Source organism: Notamacropus eugenii, chromosome 1 (genome assembly GCF_028372415.1).
Source record: "Notamacropus eugenii isolate mMacEug1 chromosome 1, mMacEug1.pri_v2, whole genome shotgun sequence".
In the NCBI taxonomy this organism is placed as follows: Eukaryota; Metazoa; Chordata; class Mammalia; order Diprotodontia; family Macropodidae; genus Notamacropus; species Notamacropus eugenii.
The window spans coordinates 551166030-551182953 of NC_092872.1; the positions used below are offsets into that span (position 1 = coordinate 551166030).

Below are 16924 nucleotides of genomic sequence, written 5' to 3' on the forward strand. Positions count from 1 at the left end.
TATAAAATTAAAAAGTTTTTGCTCAAACAAAACCAATACAACAAAAATTCAAAGGAAAGCAGAAAACTGGGAAAAAATTTTTGCAACAAATATCTCTGATGAAGGCCTCATTTCTCAAATATATAGAGAATCAAGTCAAATTTATAAAAAATACATATCATTTCCCAACTGGTAAATGGTCAAAGGATATGAACAGGTAGTTTTCAGTTAACATATCAAAGCTATCTATAGTCATGTTAAAAATGGTCTAAATCTCTATTGATCAGAAAACTGTAAATTTAAACAATTCTGAGATATCACCTCACACCTATCAAAGTGGCTAATAAGAGGCTGGTGACCTTGCATAGCCCTCTTTCTCTCAAAACAAAGTCAAGTGCAAGTGCAAGTCATGTCATCATTTCTCTGATTTCATGGTCCTCTTTGAAAACGAAGGATGAACAAAACAACAATGACAACAAAGGAAAATGTTGAATGTTGGAGCGGACATGGGAAAACTAGGACACTAATGCATCCTTGGTGGAATTGTGAACTTTTCCAGTCATTCTGGAGAGCAATTTGGAAATAGGTCCAAAGGCTATAAAACTATGCATACCCTTTGATCCAGCAATACCACTGCTAAGTCTATATCTCAAAGACATCCAAAAAAAGGGAAAATATTTTGTACAAAAATATTTATAGCAGCTCTTTTTTGTGGTGGGTAAGAATTGGAAATCACAGGGATGCTCATCAATTGAGGAATGGGTAAACGAGCTGTGGTATATGATTGTAATGGAATATTATAGTGCTATAAGACAGGGCTTCTTAAACTTTTTCCACTTTTTCCACTCACAATCCTTTGCCTGAGAAATTTTTATGTGATCCGAAGTATATAAAATAGGTATATAAATTGAAAATTTACTGATAATAAATTATAAAGAAATTTATTTTAAAACAATTGTTTGGTAAACACATAATTTTACCATTTATTAAAGATGAAAGCAAATTTATATACTAATGAGATGGTTGTGCTTATTTATTTTCACATAAAGATTAAGTCTTGGCAGAATATTTAATACTGTAGGATTACAGCATTTTCAACATTTTTCAGAGTTGATCGATGTTTTGATTTTATAATCATCAATGCTGAGAACACCATCTTGTACAAATATGTAGTACAAAATGACAAGTATATTTAGAGCCGTTTCATAAATTAGGAAATTCTGTCCTAATCCTAAGCCAAAATTCATTTAATGGTTTTTTTAGGAAACTCAAGATTTAAACTTGTGTCACTTGATAACTTGGCAAATTCTTCTTGAACTTCTAATGGCAGATGACTGATGTTTTTTTTCAATTGAGTATGGTTTATGAACTCAACTTAGTTTTTTAGTATCAAAATTTGAAGGGAAATATTTCTGAAACTGTGGCTCCAGGCACTTCAGATGATCAATGATAACCTTCAAAAAGATTTAATTGTAAAAGTTATTTTCAATTATAAAATCATCTGTAGCTGTAAACATTTCTAAAGAACCATTTTCCACCCTATTCTTCCATATGTTAATTTTTAAGTAAAACTTTCAATTTACCTTTTAACATAAATATGTTACAATTTTTTCCTTGAAGTGACATGTTTAAATCATTGAGTTTTTTAAAATTATCTAACAAATAGCATAATTTTGAAAGCCATAAATTATTATGAAAAAATTAACAAAATTGGATTTCTTCTCAGTCAAAAATATAACAGCTTCATCTTTCAGTTTCAATAATCTGCTTAAACTTCACCCTCTTGGAGAGTCACCTTACCTCTGCATGTAGTAATAAACTTTTGTAACTGGAGTCCATGTCTTTTCAAAGGTTTGAAAACAAATGACTGTTAAGGGCATGGCTCTTAAGGAAGTTAATGATTTTGATAGTATTGTGATGCACAATAGTGATATCTTTTTTGGCTATGAGTGTCTCTCAATGGATCATGCAGTGAACAAAAGTGAACAAAAAAAAGTGAACAAAAGTGAACACTAGCTATAACTTTTGCTACAAATCCAACATTCTTACTCATCATTGTTCCAGAACCAACTGTGCAGACTCCAAAGCAATTTTTCCACTATAAACCTTCATTTGTGAAAAAAATTTGTCGACTTTAATTTACATAATATACAGTATATATATTATATATATATATATATAATATATATATATATAATGTCTTCTCCTCTTGCGTGCCTTTCCAATAATTCTTCATGTATGGTTCCTTCATAAACATATCTTACATAAAGTAACAACTGTGCCATGTTAGAAATACCTGTGGTTTTCATCTAACTGAATTACAAGCTTTGGGCTGTCCTTAAACCTGATAATAACCTGATAATAAGCTGGTTATTACTAATTTCAGAAAGTCTTTTGGAAACAGTATCATTCAATAAAATAATTTTACAAATTTCATCCTCTTACTTTTTTCCATGTACTGTTTCTGACATTTTAATAGCAGCGGGTAACCCTAAACCTTCTCCTATTGTGAAGGGCTTCTTAGTTTTTGCAATTAAATAAGAAGTGTTGTAAGCTGCAAGTAAATACTTTTTGTTGACAGTAACAAATTTCTCAAAATGTTTTTCTTTATTTGAAAATTTAAAAAGTTGTTCAAAATATTCCTTTGGTTTGTTGCAGTACACTGCATGCTTGACAGTAAGAAAAATGTCATTTTACTTTGGTTTTATGCTTTCTGCAGCCAAAACTTCATTGCAAATTAAGCAAAGAGATCTTTCCATAACATCAGCATTATTACAGGTAAATCCATATTGCAAAAATGATTCAACATATTTTCTTTTTCTTGTCAATTTAGGTGTACTACAAGAAAGACTGTTGCATTGTCATCAATATTTTTACTTCTGTCTAAATTTAGCCAATTATCCATAACTGAAAAATATTTTTATCCTAAAATGTAAATAAATATTGCTGATAATTTCTCAAATAAATAGTAGCCTTAGCATATAAAATTACATTTGTTTGTGCTTAATTTAAAAAATTGATGTACACATTTACATACACATATAGCAGGGATGATGGAGAAATATTATTGAAGGGTTTTTGTCTTTACTTGCTACAATTAAACACTTATGTTTCAGTAAAAGGAGATAATTTAAAAAACCAAACATTCTAACACAATCCAATCCAAAGATATACTAATTTGATACTTATATGCTGAGGAATGATGGTAGGAAAATATTAAAATTCTTTATTTTTCATAATTAAACCATTATGTTTCTGTAGCAGCAGAAAACTTTGTATGGAGAGTAAAAAACACTGCAATTCATAACATACAGTAGTCTTGAATCTGAGCCAAGGTGTTTCTGGCAACAAATGACAAACACAACCTGTGAGCGAGTAGCAACTCCTCTCCTCTCCCATTCTGTCCTGTCCTGTCCTGTCCTTCCCGGTGATGTTCTACCCAGAGGAAGGTACACTCTGTGGCCAAAAGCTGCCTTTTTCCTCTGGGTTTACTGGCTACATCTCTTGCTCAAAGATCAAGCCTCAAACCCAATTCACTCTGGAGCTCATAGACTGTACAACAAGTCCCCACCCACCTAGCACAGAGTGAACGTAATTACTGAATAGTAATTGTTTCTCTTTTACCCAGGAACCCTGAGGGTCTTCCCCTCCCAGTTTGATTTTTTTTTTTTTTTGATTAGATGGGCCTTCCCTAGAGCAACTACTTAAAGAAACCTATTCATTGAATGGGTGTACCTAACTCAAAATGAGAATGCTAAAAGACCTTAGCCTGGGCCATCTTCAGTCATCCTGATGAATATCAGGCCTCTGGACCCAGATGGCTCTGGAGGAGAAAGTGAAGCTTTGCATGGCCCTCCCTCACTCAAATCAAAGTCAACTGCAAGTCATGTCAACATCTTGATGTCATAGTCCTCTTCTAGAACAAAGGACAAACACAACCTGTGAGTGAGTAGCAATTCTTCTCTCCTATCCTTTCCTCTCCTCTCCTCTCTTCTCCTCTCCGAGAACGAAGGATAAACACAACACAAAAAAGACTCCAAGGCATGGAAGTATATTAGAAAGAGCAAGGAGTTCCCTGCACCAATCAAAACACAAGTTTGAACCAAAGGCACGCATGTACATATTTGTGCATACAAACACACATACACAAAATTTTTCTCTCACTCCCCCCACCCAACATAAAATATTCCTTGGGCTAGAATCCACCAAAAGGCATCAACACCAGTGGCACAGACTTATATAGTTACTGAAGTGTGGGGCTCTGCCTACCAACCCCTTACCAACTGTCATGATAAGCTGACAACCTAGGGACACTGAAGGAAGGGAAGGAGCTGTTTTTTCATACTCTCTGGTCTTATACTATAGCTCTATCCTAATACCACACTACCCCCTTCCCAAAGTAGCTGGTTGAAAAATAAGACCACTCACAAAATAAAAAATGATAGAACTGGAAAAAACATAGGTATCATCTGTCCAGTGCCTTTATTTTAGTGAGGAGGAAACTGAAGCCCAGAGAGGGAAAGTTTTCTTGCCCAGTCTTGGGGCTTTTGACTTAACTGCTACTCCTTCTCCCTCATACTATAGGGTCTTAAGGCAAGAATACAGTAAAAACTAGGTGTTTCACTATAATGTATATTTTTAAAAAGTAAACTATGGGCAGATCAGGTCAGACAATATAGTGAAGATAAAAAAATAAAGACTGACTTTATTAAAAAGCTTCTTTGTGGTATCAGGCAGGAAACGAAACTGCTTTAAACGGCAAACATTTCTCAATCATTTCATGCACCAGTAATCTTGGTGATCTTCCCACCCCCAGCCCCTCTAATAAAAAATAGTTCAAATGAACAGATATAGTTGAGACAAGAGGAAGAGAAAACACACATTTTCAGTGACTGTGTATTTTCGTAATGTCACCTCTGAAGACATGTCCTTGGGGCAGGCAGAGGTACCACCAAGGGGCATATGGTTTTGTACATCAAGGAAGCTGATTCTGTTATGTGGTTAATAGTAGACCACTTCTTATGTAGTCAGCAGAGTGTAGTGGAAAGAATGCCAGATTTGGAGACATTTAAAGTGAGAAAGGACCTCTGAAGCCTGGTCTAACCTAGACCTGAATGGGAAACACTCTTTGCAATGTACTCAGCAGGTGATATTCCATCGTTCAAAGTGTTCATCCATTGAAGGAAAAGCTATTACCTACCAAAGCAACCCATTCCATTTTTAGATAGCTCTATGTTTTAGGAAGTTTAGGTCTGAATTTGCATCTTTAAGACCTATTGCTCCAAATTCTGTTCCCTGGGACCAAGCAGAAAATATCTGATCTTTCTTCCAGGCATGTATCTTCCAATACTTGAAGTTTGCTATCATGTCCTACCTAAGCTTTCTTTTTTCTAGGTTAAACATTCCAAATTCCCTCAACCAAACCTAATAAAAGTTCTTCATTATTCTCTGGAAGTTCTCCAGAGATAACCTTCCTAAACATATTGCCCCAGGCTCACCACAGTACTCTGCATGCAGTCTGACCATGGCAGAGCACAAGACTACCACCTCTAGGCACTGTGTCTATATTAATGTAGCTTAAGGTTGAATTATCTTTTGTTTTGGTCACCACATCACACTGTCAACCAATAAAGAGAATCCATTAAAATCTCCAAGATCCCTTCCAGCTTCAGTGTTATAAGACTTCTTCCACTTATGACATTATCTTTCTGAAGTCAGTATCAGCCTTGGTATTCTGTGTTCTAAAGTCCCTTACAAAGTTCTAATGTTGTAGATTTTGAGGTCTCTTTCAGTTCTGATATTCTAAGTCCCATGTTTTAAAGTCTTTTTGGTTCTAACTTTCTTTGTTTTATGCTTCAAACCATGACCTACTGGTAATGTGGATTGACTTCAGGGAGTCTATTAATCTTAGATGGGGAAAAAAAATTACATTCTTATTTTCATTAACCTCTAATGGAAATTTAGTATTTCTTTAATTATAAATTTTAAAAAAATTCTGAGTAAGGATCTACTGGAAAGAAGGGTTTATGATACAAAAAAGGTTAGGAACTCTTTTCTAAAGGTTTTTCCAGCTATAATATTCTGTGATTCTTTGATTCTATGATTCTATGACAAAACCTGGAGATCTGCCTGAAGCTACAGCCTGAACCCATCATTTTAGATTTCTGATCTTAAACTCTCTTATTTTGTCAGCCAAGATGGATTTATTGTTACTTCTGAGGTTTTTTTTTTTTGTTTTCATTAGTTTAATTAGTTTTCATTGTTCTTTCTGGAATATTTCTAGTTTCACTTCTAATATCTTTTTTTCTCTACCACATAAACATTCACGCCAAACTTCTTGTCTTGCAAATTCTTTTTTTCCCAAAATCACTTTGTTGGATCTTTGTTCAACTGAATCTATCCCTCCTTTAAGAAAAATGTTTTCTGTATCTATAGAAGGAGTATTCTGAGTGAGCCATAAATTAATATTGCTGTAACTCTATGATAACATGACATAGGTAGCATGGAGAAGAGAGGCCCCATGGTATAGTGCAATGAATTTAAGCCCTTTCAGTTAGGAAATCTGGTTTAGAATTATGTCTCCTCCTTTTACTATATGTATTATGATAGACCTGCCAGCCCTCTTAAGTTGTAGTAGTTGTGGCTTCTTGTAAAAAAGGATAATAAAATGTAGGGAGGTTCAACACCTTGGGAAAGTTATTGTTGGCTGTAGTTACATGTGAAAGGCAGTCAGGTATAACAAAGGAATTGAGGTGCAGGGTGATAGCCTCATGGTAGCTATCACCATCTACAAATAGCTTCCTGTCTATTTTTTATTTTTTGCCTTTGTCCAGCTATTCCATTCTTTTCTTAGGAAACTGAGTGTATGTTAAAGCAGGAGACAATAGGAAGGAAGGGAGTGGAGAAAATTTGAAGTATCTCAGACCCATACAGCTCTGTGAGGTTTGATGATATCCACTGAAATAGTTTGAAGGGGAAAACAAGTTCTCAATCTGGAATTATGTAGTTAGACAGGAATTGCTAACTTTAAATCAGAAAGAAACTTGGGGTAAGGACATAGATGCTGCTAGCAGGAGGAAGTAGTTAAAAAGATAGACTAAATGTCCATGGGGTCCAATTTACCTGTTAGCTGTTCTGTGCTATGAAAGAGGTTGGCTCAAGGGGCTATGATTTGGGGAGTTTACAGGCCTATTTTGATGGAGCGAAAGCCACTTTTCCTGAGTCCAGTGGATGGTTGTGTGAGGGCTCTGCTTTTCAAAAAGAGTTGAAGCCAAAAATGACAGATCCAATACCTTTTAATGAATGAAAAAATATTAATTAGGTGCTGACTATGTGCCAAGTACTCTGTTAAATAATAAAAATATAAGAATGTCCCTAAGCAGCTTATTTTCAAACAGGAGGAGAAAATGAGGAGTCGTGGCCAGGGAACTGTGCTTTACTTAGAGAAGCCACAGGGTGAGTGACTATACTTATGGGGTAATTGTTTGACATCCGCTTTCCAAATATGGTAGTATGATATTGTTTGGTTTGATTACTGTTCCCAGAACTAGAGGTGGTAGGGGTGGGGATAGCAGAGGCAGAGCAAGATAGCTGTAGCAAGGACATGGCAGTAATAGTTCTGCTAGTTCTGGGTCAGGCTAGTCATGGTGATTGTTCACTAGTCAAAGCCATGGACCAAAGGGTAGAGCTGGAGTTGGAGTTCTAAATGGGAGGGAGAAACTACAGTGCTGAATCCTGGTGGGAAGATTTCTGGGGAGCAGCAATGGGGAGAGTGTAAGAGAGAGTCACAGATGGGGAATATCAGAGACACGATGTGCCAGTTGGTGGGAATCAGTGGAAGTGTGACAGTCCATTGAGTAACATTGGTGATACAGAAGCTAGTGGGGAATAGGCCAGGAGAGGGGAGTGAAATGTCATGGCCAGAAGACTGTGTTGGAAGCATCAGGCTCTGTGCATGTGCCTGGCTATATGTGTTCTTTTTAAGTGTGCCCCTTCGTGTGTGTGTGTGCTAGCCACTTGTGTTTCCAATGTAGATACCTATCTAGATGTGTTCCCATATATATTCATTAATTTCCCCTTGCTGGTGTGTATATTTGTAGAAGAGTGGCCTATGTTGCTGGGAGAATATGCTATTACTATCCGTTTCTTATTATGGTATTTCATTAAATGCCTATTATTTGAACAAAGTAAACAAAGGATGCGAAAATTTGGGATATCTACCCCAAATATTCACACGGACTATCTGTGCCCGACCTGTGGTAGAGCATTCCAAGCTCATATTGGTCTGATCAGCCACAGTCAGACACACTGAAATTTCACTTTATCATAGTGATGTCAGTTTTGGCTCTCTTTGAAGACGAAGGACAACAACCAACCAACCATTGTTTGAACACATGGTGTCCTCTGACTGACTAGGAAAAGTAAATCCATCAGTAGGGTCTTTGGGAGCTGTGGTTGTGAGTAGCTAACAGCTCACAGAGTACATTGAACCTGGGGTAACTTTTCTGGGAGCCTGTGCATGAGGGGACAGAATGCTACAAATATTTGGATTGTTTACCTCATAGTGTTTTGAAGGAAAGTGTTTTGTAAACATTAAAGTTCTACAGAAATCTGAGTTATTAACAAAATTTTAACCCCTGAATAACATGTAAATGATATTCCTTTTTTTCTTCCATTTAAAACTTTTTATAGCCTTTTGAGGGTTATAGACAAACTACAGTGAGAACAATTGGATGGCAGCTAGGTGATCTCAAGGACCTCAATAAACCATGTAGTAGAAGCCCAGAGAGGAGAAGTAACTTCTCCAAGGACCATAAGACCTCAGGACTGGAAGGAACCTCAGAGGCCATATAGTCTAACCCCCTCAATTTACAGATGAGGAAACTGAAGCCCAAGAGATTAACTGACTTGCCTAAAGTTACACAAGTAGTAAGTGTCAGAGCTGAGATTTGAACTCAGGCTCTCTGATTACAAATCCATTACCTATTATACCACATTGCCTCTAAGGGTTACCCTGGTAATAAGTGAAAGTCAGGATTTGAACTCAGGTCCCCTAACTCCAAATTCAGCTGTGTTTCCACTGTACTGCTTTCTGTCACAGAAGGGATTCTTGCCCAGGTACTAGTTGCTCTTTTCCAACTCTCAGAATCTGTAATTTGGTGCAATTTGATGAAAATTCTTGCTAGCCTCCTTTAAACAGGCCTCATTTTTATCATCTGATTACTTAGTATCCCTGTCTTTTTTTTAAAAGCACTTAAATTCAACATTCTAACCATGTAAAAGGCATTTCAGAGAGTGGAACACAGGGAGTGTTCATAGACTCTAATAGCAGGGAGGAAACTTAATGATCACCCCATCTGAGTCTCTCTTTTATGTATCAAAGGCACACAGGCCTGACTGAGATCAAGAGGGTGAGAGAGTTTCCTTCTCTCTTGCTTTTCTATAAGCTGATCATAAGTGGGTTTGAGGGCAGTTTTTCTTTGACTATTGAAAATAAGTGGCTGCTTAGGTGCTGCTATTGTATAAACATTCTAAACAATGGTGGCTTGTGTAGCCTAATATAACTTCAGCGGCTCATATTTCTCCATAAATGGCTCACTGGTTGATGGGCTGGTTAATGTTCTTCCTTGTTTCAATCAATCTGATTATTTTAATACTCATCATGCTTGTGATTCCTTGTTTGATAAAAGCCCAACGGTTAAGGGGGAAGTATTCGTCATCTCAGCACCTGGTTTCTGGAACAAAGTACTCACCTCCCAGCTGTATCAGCCACTTCAAAATAACCTTTGTTCATGTATGTCTGAAAGTCCTTGCGTCTACATCATGCCCCACATAAGCAGAAGGCAGATAATTTTAGGCCAGAAAGGCTTTAATAGGTTGACAGAGGTTTACCTAGAAGGTTTACCTAGAAGGAAGCCTGAAGATCATTTAGTCTAAGCCTTTGATAAGCAAGTGAGGCCCAGGGGATTGAAATGATTTAAGCTAGATCTTATGTTTGGAAAATGGCAGAATACATTTACTTTTTCTCTTTACCTGGCATTCTTTCTGCGATACTCTGCCCAAGGCCTATTTGGGCAGGGGAGGAGGCATGGCTTCTTCATTTACATTGGCAGCTGGGAGGTCAAAGAAAATGGTCTATTTTAATGTTTTATCAGTTCTCTAAATGGATAATATGATAACACACTTTAAATCATTCAGAGCTGGAAGCAACCGTAGAGATCTGTCAGTTCAGTCTCCCTTATTTTACATGTAGGCCCTGAGTGGAGAAGTGACAAGATAACAGTGAGTGATATGCAGAACCTAGTGCCACACCCATAGTGCAATGGGTGGCCATCCACACTGTAGTTTCTTTTTTTTTGAGATAATTTTTTTATTATTTTATTTTAAACTTAAATGTTGAAACTTAAATACACAGTAAGAAAAGAAAAAGAAACATAACATAAACTTAAATACAAAATAAGAAAAAAAGCATTGATTGCCATGTGTACCGCAGAATGTAAGAGAAGACTGAAAATATACAGCAATAAATTTCCATTTCAAGAAAGCCTATGTCATAAATACACATTGTGTTCAGACCTGTCCAAATTTTGCTTCCTTGTAAGTTTTCTTTTGTTCTCTGTTGTGCAGTTTTCACTTTGTTCTTTTTTCCCTCCTTTTGCCCTCCCCTTCCCTAAGAAGGCTACAATTAAGCTTGGATATACATACATATATGTATATTTATGTACACATACATATATACACACATACAAACATATACATACATATATACCTACATACATGCACTTAGATACACACACATTTATATATACATATATATACACTTAGAGATCTGTAATCATACTCATATAGACAAATACATTCATGTGCATCTATGTAAGACTATACTTGTTTGACTTCTGTTTCTCTGAGGGTGGATAAGATCTTCCTTCATAAGTCCAGATCTTTCCATATTTTTCTAAGTCCACCAACTCATCATTTCCTATACCACAACAATATTCTAACCTTATACTAACTAGTTATTTTAAAAAAGTCTAAAACAATATTGAGTAATATGGCTGACATATAGTGTAGTTGCCCTATTTTCCTCTTTTGATTAAATCCATTTTACCTTTAAATTTGTCCATCCACACCATAGTGTCTCACCCTTCTTATGAGGACCTTCTAGATGCCCATTTCCTCTCTGGGCTGGCTTACTCATTCAACCTACCTTCACATTGGCAGGCCTAGCTTCACCTAGAAAGACTACCACAATGTGACCACACTCACCCTCTTTCAGCATCTTTTGGTGTAATGCTGTTCAGGGGCGCATACTTTCCTAACTTACTATTTTAGTTTTTAAGCACCCACTTATGTGCTCTCATTTACCTGCATTTACATAAAACAGTCACTCATAGGGATGACACTTTTAGATCTTAACCATAGCCACTTATTTAACAATAAGGCAAAAAATAAAATACAAAAACATGAAACCACCCCCCAGCCACTCATATATTAAAATAAATGCAAGAATAATGAATATATCCTAATCCACATGTAAATCTGAGCATTTGCCAGGGAGAATGGGTACAAACTTATAGAAACCTGGGAGTGATCCCATGAATGATGAAAATCCATATGCTTAGGGCAGCTCACAACTTTGGTCTGCGGACTTTGATGTCATCAGTTCATTCGGGAGCTTTGTGCCATACAGAGTTGCTTTCATACTCACTGCCGCCCTTCTGCTTCTCATTGCTCTCCAGCAGCGCAGACCATTTTTGCTGTTCAGTCGTTTCAATCCTGTTCAACTCTGTGACCAGATTTGGAATTTTCTTGGCAGAGGTACTAGAGCAGTTGTCCATTTCCTTCTCCAGCTTATTTTTCAGATGAAGAAACTGGGGCAAACAGGGTTAAGTGACTTATTCAGGGTCACATAGCTAGTAAATATAGCTCTGAAAAAGTACCAGCTCTTAATTTGGATAGCAGTTCCCCCAAGCCAGAACACTGTAATGCTTGTTAGGCTGGTTCTTTCTGACCAAAGCAAACAAAACCAGTTAACTCTTCACTTACCAGTATTTTGTGTTATCCAGTTCGCTGTTCTTTTCTTTCTCTTCGTCAAAATCTGTATTTCCCTTTTTCTGCTTTTCCTTTTCAAGCCAGAATGGGAAGTAAAGAACAGTAGCCACTTTGGAGATGCTTCACCTCTCTTAAATTCCAGGTAATGCTGAAAAGGAGGGGTAAAAACGAAACCTTTTTTCAGGAACCTTCAGGCTCTCTTCAGAGGATCAGGAATCCTGGAGCTGAGGGCTTCTGTCAGATGACTCCTCCAGCTACCATCTCTTCACACAACTCCAACGGAACTGGCCTTTCTATCTCTTGCTGAGTCTTTATTCTCCTGCCCATTTTTGACCCTCCCACACAGTTTTCTTTGACCTTTTAATTACCCTTCAAATGACTCAAATTGGTTCCTCCTGATACTCGATAGCTTATCTTTCATTTGTAACACAGGTTCTGGGTTCACTGTCCCATCTCTTCCAAGTGCTAGATGGTTGGTTTCCTAAAGAGTGAATGGTTACTAATCCTTTGTTTTTGAAGAGGACCAGTGACATCATGGGATGATGTCTTGACTTGTGTGTGGATTGAAGTGAGGCAGAGTTGCCCAACGTCATCAACCTCTCTCTTCCAGAATCATGAAGTCCAGTGGCAAGACAAAAGTCAAGATAACAGGCAATGGTCCAGGAAGTAGTGGATGGCTTTGGCAGCTTTGATGTCTAAATCACTGATAGGTTTGAGGCCTCTTAGTTATTCTCAACCTGGTTTAGCTTGTCTGCCAAGACAGTTTACCAGGGCATGGCCTCTGCACATGCTGCAGTTTCTTGGAGCCACAGGTGAGTGTTGAGTGCCAGGTGGACACCAAAGGTGAATGAGCAGCTCTGAACAGGTCTCAGCAAGCCCTCACACCATAGGTGCTAGTCCTCCTTCTGAACACCCCACATACCTTGGAGTAATTTTAAGGACTAAGAGGTTATCTGTGTCACTCTCATTGTACATACTATTACTCACAAGACACCATCCAGTATGTTATTAACCACTTAATATCTCACCAATATGAAATAAGCAGTGAGTAGCACCTAGATTTTACAAAGGCTTATTTACCATAAAGGTGTAGCAAGGACCAAAATATAAAAATGTCTCCCACAAAAGTCTGGTATACACTCTCCTAGAAATACACACAAATTTTCGAGGGAAGTGGGTATAAGCTTAGACAACTCCTGTGGAAAAGGTCCTGGTTTGACAGAAGACCTTTCCTGCTTTTGTGCAGTCTGCATAAAGTTTTCCTGTGGTTCCCTGCTAGGCTCTGGGTGTCAGGGCTTTCTCTTCTGAACTCTTCTCTTTTGTCTCTTCTCAGCTCATAACTAGATGCGTTGTTTATTTGTGGTATAGTATAGTCTCTCCAATGACGTAGTCAAAGGTGGAGTGGGAGGTGGTAGAAGGGAGAACGTAACAATCCCTCTGGGCCTCTCTCCCTTTGTACCTTCCCTTCATTCCTAAGTATAAAGATATGCCTTTTCAAAGTCCTCTCAAAGTTTGACACCCAAAGAAGTTACTTGAATCCTTCTATTGGAACATTTTCCTCTTAAATACCTAGGCCCTGAGATATGTTTAATTCTTTCATGTCAACCCATTTCATCCAATGGCTTAAAACATTTCACTCCTTCACAACCTGATTAATTAGATTATTTCCATATAGTCTGTACCTTTGATTGATCTGATCAATTGATTCAACAGAGGTGACTGAGAATTGTTCAAACTTATTTTATACCTTTAGTTGATTCAATATAAGAAGTTTATTACCTAGTAAAGATATCAGGGCTTAGAGCATCTCCTTATATCTAAGGACCACAGCTTTTCTGTGAAATGAAATGCCTTAATTTAATCATCCCATAATCTCTAACAGAGTATTCAATTTTACCTTCTTAAATTTCAAAATAGTCACATACAAATGATTGGAGGAAGCATAACATCCTACGGCTCTAGCTATTCATCAGTTCTCAGTGATTTTCTTCCATAGAGTATCTTTAAAACCTGTATATCTTCATACTTACATCTTAAAAGTTTTTAATAAATAAAAGTTCATTTTAAAATTTCTTTTTAAGTGATCATATGGTTCACACAAAGAATAGGCAATTCCTTACATCCTTTAGAAGGTGATTTAAGCCTTTATACTTAGGTCATAGTTTATTTTCTGTTCCCAAATCATCACAATCTGTCTGAAAATGTTTCTTTAGATGTGCAGTTTCTTATGAAACTGAAGTTCTTTTTCTTTTCCTTTTAGCCATCATACTATTAACCTATAAAAATGATAATTCTTTATAACCTTTACCACATGAAATTATTCCTTTTTTCCTCTCATTTTAGTACCAAACTGTTCTATACGGAAGGAACAATATTTTACATCAGACTGTAATCCAAATCTCCTGACTCCATGGCTAGGGTACATGCTTATTTGATGTGCTTTAAATCCTGGAATTATGAGGAAATATTTTAGAATCAGAATCTCAAAATTGAGAGCCACAGAGGTTATCTATTAGTTCCCTTATTTTATAGATGAACGTATAGAGAACTAGGAAGTTTAAATTTCTTGCCCACAGTCACATAGGTGGTCAGAATCAGAGGTGAGATTTGAAGCTGATTCCTCTGACCCAGGTCAGTGACCTTGTGCTGTCATATTCTGAACCATACTTGAGAATCAGTTCTGTAGCTTCCACAGCAAATGGTTATCTAGGAAGACCTCCAGGAAAGAGTAACTCATGGATTCCTCAGACAGCATATTCTACTTTTAGAAAGCTCTGATTGTCAGTAAGTTTTTCGTTATATTAGACTGAAATCTTAATTTTTGGCAGCTTTCACTCATTGTGGCTAGTCATCTTCTTTAAGGCCAATTAGAGGAAATTTTATCTCCCTTCAATATGAAAACATCTGATATATTTGGAGGTAGATATCACGTACCCTCTAAGTGTTCTCTAGGCTAAACATTCCTAGTTCCTTCATTTGCTCTTTGGAGAGCATATTCTTTCCCTCCTGGTCATGTTTTGCTTTGCTAATAGTTTTCCAAACCCTATTTTGATGTTACAGTTTCTTTTTACATTTAAAAAAAATTAATTTGTTTTCAGTTTTCTACAATCATTTCCAACAGCTTCTTTACAGAAATATACAATGTATGAATCACCTACCAAACCTTTCATTAGGGACTTTAATTTTTTTCTCTGTTTTAACGACAGAAACCACTTACACTTGGTTTACTTTGTAATCCTTTGCCCTTATCTGCCCCAGAGAATTCCTATGCTTGAACTTTTACACTAACCTTCTGGTTTGTCTCACTTCCTCAAGTCTTTCCCTACTCCAATTTATCTTCGACTCTGCTGCCAAACTAATTTTCCAAAAGCACAGGTGGGACCATGTCACTACCTGCTCAAATAACCTACAGTGGCTCTATTACCTCCAGGATTGCATATAAAAGGCATTTAACACCTTTTACAGCCTCATCTCTTTCTACCTTTCCAGTCTTCTTATATCTTGTTCCCTTCCATGTGCACTGGCCTCCTGGCTGCTCATCACACATGAAAACTCCATCTTGTGCCTTTGGAGTGGCTGTCCTCCACCCCCAGAATGCTCTTCTTTCTTGGCCCTACTTCCTGGCTTCCTTCAAGACTTAAATTTCACATATAAGAAGGCTTTCTTGGTCTCTGTCCTCCCCTCTCCTCCCACTGGTGTCTTTCCTTCTCAGATGACTTTCTATTTAAACTGTATACACCACACATGCATGTATATACATGTGAACATGTGTATGCATATGCAGACATGTGTGTATATGTGTGTGTAGTTATTTGCATGTTTTTTCTCCTATTAGAATTCAAGCTCCCTGAATGCAGGGGCTCTATTTTTGTCTTTTACCTGTGCTTAGCATAGTTCCTGGCACATAGCAAACACAATAAATACTTCTTGACTAACTGACTATAAATGACACCCTTAAGTAGCCAACATCTAACCTCCTCCTTCTGGGTGAAAGGGAGAGGTGACAGCAGAGGCTGCCTACATCTTTAACAGGAATTTCCCAGGTTGTCCCATCATCCTTTTAGAGCTGGGGACAATCATGGTACTCTTTGACAAGGCTCCTCGGTTTTTTTTTTTAACGAGTAGCTCTGTGTAAATTGAGGGGAAGGGTGGTTTAGAACTCTATGGGGGCTGTCCCCTGGGCTATTGGTTCTTTACCGATTGGCACTCATACTAAGAAAACTGATTAGTATATGTGCCCCACCCAGGATTATTTCTGGGGCACTCTTTGTGCAAAGTTATTTACCACAGTTTTGCCTTTCACTCAAACTCATCTGAACTCCTGAGTTATTTTACCTCCTGTAGTCTGTCATTTGTAACTGGTTCCAGCCCCTTTAAGAAATAGCTGCTCTCTGGAATTCATCAGTATTTTGTTTTCTGACCAAGAAGGGGCACAAATACCTTATCACTTCATGGACTTATGATGATTGGATTTTAGATCTGAAGGGGCCCATAGAGTCCATCTATTCCAACACACTCCTTCAGTAGATGAGGAAACTGCTGGTTATTTAGAGCGTTCAAAAGAAATTGACTTCTCTGCTAGGAGTCTTTTCTATCAGGCCTCAGGTTGACAGTATCAGGATATCTTTCGAAGAGGAAGAGGAAGGAGGTAGAGGTAGGGGAGGTGTGTGGGTGTGTGGGTAGGTGAAGGTCCCATTCCAAGTTCTACTGTGTTCAGAATTTACTGTAAGCCAAGAGCTTTATGAGGTATCCTTCCTTCTTCTTACCCACCAGAGGAATATTTCCCTTTTTCTACTAACCTAAGTAAGCACAGATCTTTTTGAAAGCAACTCCATTGACCAGTCTTCACAAGCAAGGCAATGAAGATAAGGAGCATAGCCTCAGGAACCATCTA

General features: G+C 37.5%; 1 long non-coding RNA gene across 1 annotated transcript; it reads right to left on the reverse strand.

Moving 5' to 3' along the window:
• Positions 1-10674: 10674 nt before the first annotated feature.
• LOC140520375 (uncharacterized) lies at positions 10675-12316 on the reverse strand. The gene is made up of 2 exons (XR_011972479.1): positions 12025-12316; positions 10675-11849 (listed from the first exon to the last, which is right to left on the reverse strand). It is a non-coding gene; the product is annotated as an uncharacterized lncRNA (long non-coding RNA).
• Positions 12317-16924: the final 4608 nt, after the last annotated feature.